The following is a 6,477-nucleotide window of genomic DNA, read 5'->3' on the forward strand; positions in this document are numbered from 1 at the left end:
AACAACAAAAGCAGCCCTTTTCCCCCTTGCTATGGATATCCATGGACACTGTGCATTTATCTGTGCAGGAGGACTAACCACAACAGCTATTTCTGAATAAACTGTTCCATCGTAGTTCCCTGTGTGGATATTCTAGTCTGGAAAAGTCACGGGTCAGCTGGTAAGCTGTTGCAGAATAGCTTGTTCTGCAATAGTAATTCCAGTCAATTTTCCAGTGCAAAAAAGCTTCCAGTCCTTAGCTCCAAACTCCTGTTTGTGCCAGAAGATTTGGTCTGTAGAGAATAGTATAAATTTGTTCTATTCTATTCTTTAAGCACTGAACTCCCTTTGGGATCAGCCAGGGAGAATTTTATATCATAGGAATTTGCATTTATGTGCACAGATTCTGTAATTTATTAATGAAACTTTTAATTCATACCTCCTAACAGTGAGCTGGATCCCTTTTTGGCTGCAGGATGTCCAGCTCAGCACTTCCCAAAGCCTGGTCCCAAAACAAGGCATAAAGCAGCCTGGAAGAAGATCCCCCAAACCAGGCTCAGGATGGTTGTGGTTTTCATTGCCAACAGCAGTCGACCAAAGCAAAACAAAGCAAAATGTCCAACTTTCTTCCATGCCCAAATATAGAAGGTGGCAGCAGCATCCAGCTAACATTTGAGCTTTCCTGCAGTGGGGAGAAAAGAGTGGTCTACAAATATTTATGCAGCGTGTGAAAGGGCTACAAATGTGCCTGAGAAAAAGGTGCAGAAAAGTCTTCAGTGAAGGCCAGTGAATCTTACTGCACCCAACCTGCTCTCATGGCAACCCGGTGTGAGTGCTGTGGTTCGATTCCTGTGTATGTTTGAATCGTGTTTTCACCTCTCCTCCAGTGAAAACAAACAAACAAACAAAACCCAGCAAACCAACGCCTGTGTGCTGTTTGATATTTGACGTATTCTGTATGAGCCTCAGGACCCTCCAAAGCAAAGGGTTGCTTTTAGTCCAAATTGCATCACAGTGCCCCTGGCATTTTTGTGGTGCAGGCCAATTAACCTTAGCAACTGAAATTAAAATCCCCAAATGCATTTTGAATAGTGACATAGAGCTGATTTTAATCTAGGCTTTCAAAAACGAGGCAGGAATGTGTTAATCACCCGCCCCTCCCTTCTCGTTATTCACATGGCCCAGGGTCCTCGGTGTCAGAGCAGGCTCCCACGTCACCCTCTTACTTCACTTTCCCCAGGCGTTATTAAATACTTAGTAACAAAGCTCTGAAGTCCATCCTGAGATTTACCTGTTGGCATAAACCTGAGGCCGTGACAGCAGCTTTCACTGAAATGAAAGAACAGGTTTTGGCACAAGTACTTTTAATGTACAGCAGCTGGCAATTTTGGGCTTAAGGAGCAAAATCACACCTGAGTTCTTGTGCTCTCAAGAACTTTGCCAACAAAAGGAGAATAAAAAATAAACATTTTACCTTTTTCCTAATCCAGAAGAAATGGTGCAGCTGTTTCCAAGAATATGTTCTATTGACCATGATGTTCACACTGTCACATCAACGCTGGAACAGAAGACATTCTTGCTTTCCAGTTACATTTTAGCACAAATGTCTTTCATTTTTTTGTTTCAACATATTTTCCCTCTAACACATTTTTTCAATCATCAGAATTTTTCCTAATAACATGTTTATTCAACGCTCAGCTAAACCAGATTCGGAATTTGACAAGTATATAAATGTTTACAAATCGATCCATTAAATGCACTTGCTGCTTCTAGGGGATGATGTGCAGCCACCTGAACGCTGCTGCTGCTGTTGGCAGAGGGTTTGGCAGAGCCCAGCTGGTCAAACAGCAGGGCTGGCTGCTGCTGGGGGCTGCGAGGAGGGTGGAGGGAGCTGCCAGCCCCCCGCAGTCCCTCACCATTCAGATCTTGTTATCTTTTTAGCTGGCACGTGGACGCTTCAGCCCAAATTCTCATTTTACTCCTAGCAGTGGAGAATGTGGTAACAGGTAAACGTGAGGTGCTGATTTCTGTTAGAAGCAGACAGGTGTTCATGCAGAAGGTGGTGCTGTTAATTTGCTTGATTCTTTGGTAGTTCTGCACTCATGGGATTTTGATACAGAAGGCAACAGATTTTGAGTTTGATGTTTATATTTGTTTCTTGTGTGTGCGAGACCAGTAGGTTATTCAACAGCAGGGCAGTCTTTGTGTTTTATTCCAGCTGAGTCACTTCCACAGAGGTTTGGATGTTTCAAAATATCTTCTCACTTTATATTCTCTCCCAACATGCTCTTCAAAGGAATAATAAAAGCAGTAGAACGTCCAAGTTCCCAGTACAGAATCCTATTCTTATTTCCATGTAACTTTTGCAATTCCTAGAGCTGCTACAGCTGATTTCCTTTGAAATTCATGTACTTTTGTTTTTACGGTTTGCAGTTACATCCTTGCAGCAGTTTTAAAACAGGGAAGTTGGTGCAGTGATTTGGATTCCAGAGAGAGAATCCCTCAATATTCTGGAGTCTCGGGGCAGTTTGGAGACCAGTAAAGGACTGAAATATAAGGTTGTGATAGTGATGGTGAAGCTCAAACTTCTCAGCACATAAAGTTTGTCTATTTGAGTGCTCAGACATAATTCTGTTTGCAGCTTAATTATAGTCAATGAAGTTCTCATGGCATTTATGCTGAATTGGGAAAAGACATTCTTTTATTCAGTTCACTTGGTGTTTCTTTGTCTCAGATTGCTGTCCTGCTGCCTAAAATAAATTATTGCTCCTAAAAGCACGAGGGAATGTTGGATCCCTGTAAGAGAAGCTAGATGAAAATCACTTTTCCTTTTTAAGAAAGGCCTGCTGGAGTTTGCTTCTAAAAAACTAAACAACAACAGGAAGAGATGGTAACAAAAATCCTCACTTGCTCTCATGGTGATTTGGTTCTCTGCAGGACAGATTGTTGCAGGTGTTTCTCCCTCCATAGCAGGTAAATTGAAAACATCTAAGCTCTTCTTTTCTTTTTTTTTTGTTTCTTCAAAGCCCAAACGCATCGGTTGGAAGGGGCTGTCCCACTTGAGGTTGTTAGCTGTTAGCAGAGAATGACCATTCTTCTCTGTTTTCCCTTCTTCCTTCGGGCTTCGCTCATTAGAAGATCAGTTACGTTCAGTGTAGCTGGCAGATGATACATCTGGCACCTGTTACATCCTAACTCTGCACAGTAAGATCTGCTAGCCCACAGAATGTCCGTCCTTCCAGCAATTGTCCAGACCACAGCCAAGGGAGGCAGCAAGAGACTGAAGCTAGCTGGAACATAGTAGGCATTAAGGCAAGCTCTTAAATGGCCAGTGGGGATTTTGTTTTTCCTATTCTCACTGCAGTGTTTCAGCTTTCATCTGTCTCCTTGAGACTCTTTGCTGATCCAAACGCTTCTGCTTGCCCTGAATCACTACAGTTTGGAGAGGTTTGTCTTTGTTTTAGGTGTGAGTGAGGTGCTGGATTTCCCATGCTATTTCATGTTAACTCAAAATAAACCTGTCAGATCCATAGGTTGCCAGCCAGTCCACTGAAAGAGGTAAGGACAGACCTTTGGTGAGAAATACGTTCCGCTGCAATCGTGTGAGCTGAATGTAGGCGACTAGCTGCACGTAAAAACAGAAAGCACCTTTTGATGCAACAAAGACAAGGAAATAACATCAGTTTATTTATTCTATTGATGCGGTGATTTATGTAGGAAACGTTAGTATCCAGCAGTTTAATATCTTGGCACTAAGATACATGTACATTTGTGCTCCGTGCTGCTCTTTTATCTGTAGCATGTACTGACTGCAGTAGTTTTTGATCCAGACAGGCTCTTCCTCTGCAGTTACAGAACATTCTTGGAAGTCGATATCAGACCTCTCGTACAGACCATCTCATAGCAGAGCTCCCCTCACGATTGCTCTGAAAAGAGCACACGTGTGTAACAAATAGGCAGCCTTATGGGAATTACTGGGAAACGGCTGTCTTATAAAACAAACGTTTACTTTTCCGTGTTACCTTTTTTCATCCAAGCTGTGAAATTACAGGGTAGAACTTAACAGCTTCAGAGCAGCACTGTTCTGTGTGCCATCTGTGGTGCCCTCTGCTGCACATCTCTGTAGGAGCAAGCCAAGTGCGCATGCTGCTGCATTCCTCACACTGCTCTTTTTCACATCTGAACATTTAATAATGGTTTATGATTAGTTTTCCTGGTCCTTTTCCCTCTAACACACATAAAAATGCATTCTGCATTTAAAATTGAAATGCTTTCAAAAAAAAGAAAATAATAATAATTAAGGAGAACTTATAGAGTGAAAATGAATAATTAAACAGGGCTTTCAGAAGTAAACCTGCTAGTTCTATTACTGATTGTTGCTCATTTGTTATCCTGGATACTAGCTTATTTGTTTACAAATACTTACGTATTTATACACATATATTTAGTTTCTTTTCTGTTCATTCTGATGTAAGCACTGAGAATCTTGGTCCTGCTTTTTTTCTAATTGCTGTTTGCTGTTATGGGGAAGGGACAAGTCATTACATTATCTTCTCTCATGTAGATATACATCGCTTCGTTTGCAATCCATCCCTAGGAGCAGGGTATTGTGTTGTCAGTTCTACATCAAACAAAAATCTGTTGATTTTGATGTTGAATTGTTGGAAAGAACTACGGAGTTTTTACGTAAATATTTCCGGAGTGATCTCAAGGTACCTAAAGGCCAAAAGACTGAACATGAAAGAACTGAAAATTTCTATTCATTATTTCCCCTTTCTTCTGCTTGCCTCTGCTAACTGGAGCACCTTGTGTTCGAATCTTAATGGCCTGGGGCCTTCCTCAGATCAGTCAATCCACGATTCTTTTAATTACCTACTCAGGATGGATTTGGACTGCTTACTCTCATGAGTACCAGAAAAGAAACTTCATAGGCAGGAGCCAATGGAGCAACAGCAACAACCTGCTGTCTCCAACATTTTATGCCCCGTGTCGTCTGCCTGCTAACAACAAGCCTAAGCATGGCGACTTTGGAAGTGCTGCTGGCAGTGAGCTCGGCACAGCACAGCTTCCAGTGTTGCTGCCTGCTGTGCACAAAATGCAGTTGTTATCAGCGCTGAGCTCACTACTATTTTCTCCAGAAAGATATTTATCTCCTGAGTAACTACTAATATTCACAGAATGACCGTTTTCAGTCAGTCAATTGCTCTGCAAGGAGCTTAAAAGTCCTTGGCCTATCGTAGCTGTAGAGGTGAGAGCTGTGTAAATCCCCAGACGTGGCTTTTCATTACAGCAGAGCTGCAGTGGGGGGTCCCTGTACTGTGCATTCAGAAACCACAGAGCAGAAAGAGCATGCGGCTCATCCTGGGCACTGCAGCACGTCTGCACTGAGCAGAAGATGGGCGCACGCTGCTCTGCTGTTCTGCTCCCCCAGAAGTTCTGCATCTTCTCTCGAAGCTCATGATGTCTTCTGAATTTCTGGCAGGAAAGAGGCAAATATCTGAAGAAAAATGGTACGAAATGCGTCAAGATAATAAAGACACGTGGGGTTTCCTTTCAAATTCACAGTTTAGCTGTGTGTTGTCCATTTTGAAGCGATGCCCTCCAGCCGAGGGTTCCACATGAATCACACATGGCCCATTGCAGCCAAAAGTCTGACAATATTCAGCATTTTTTTCCCTTAAAGCTCAGCTTCCAACACTGCAGGTTGAGTATTTCTTCTGAACACGAGTTTTTAACAGTGCATTGAGAAAAACATGAAAACGTATCCCAACTCTATTCTAAGTCCTCTGAACACTGAAGGCGAGTTATAAAATTAGTATTAAACAAAGCTGTATTTCATTTAGAGAAAAGAAACTGACTTCTCAGCTTGGCACTGGGGCTTTCAGCTTTCTTCCAGCTACTGAGAGCAATCAGGAAGAGACTTTCGGTGCTGGAGGAAGAAAGAAATCACTGGTTGCTCAGGAAGGGTGAGAAAAGTGTTGATGAGCCGTGCCGCCATTTTGTGCTCAATGGTTTCACTGATCGCAGTGCCTGCAGGGATCTGGGTGCTGCAGGGCTTTGCTTAAACAGCTGCTGAGGTACAGCAACCCTGGAGACCGATTTTGGCTTCAGTTGCTAAAGCAGTCAGTCAGTCCTGGTCAGTCAGGCAGTCAGTTGCAGCCGGTCAGTGGGTCAGTCAGTGGGTCAGTCAGTCAGTGGGTCAGTCTGTGGGTCAGTCAGTCTGTGGGTCAGTCGGTCTGTGGGTCAGTCGGTCAGGGCGGGAAAGGCTGCATCCATTGGGAAGGGTGGGGCCAACTCCCCCCTTGGAAAGGGCGGGAAAAGTCCTCAGTCAGTCAGGAAAAGCCGTTCTTCAACTCAAGCTCTGCAGCAAATGTCTGCTTTCCCTGAGCAGCTACCCCTGCAGTTTCTCTTTACGTCCCAAAGTAGCCTTTCCTAACCTGGCAGTCTCTTTAAAACAGCTCCAACCCTTCCAGGGAGGTTGGGTGTGCAGTGCCCGCC

This window comes from Tympanuchus pallidicinctus, unplaced genomic scaffold, assembly GCF_026119805.1.
Source record: "Tympanuchus pallidicinctus isolate F22 unplaced genomic scaffold, pur_lepc_1.0 scaffold20, whole genome shotgun sequence".
Lineage (NCBI taxonomy): Eukaryota > Metazoa > Chordata > Aves > Galliformes > Phasianidae > Tympanuchus > Tympanuchus pallidicinctus.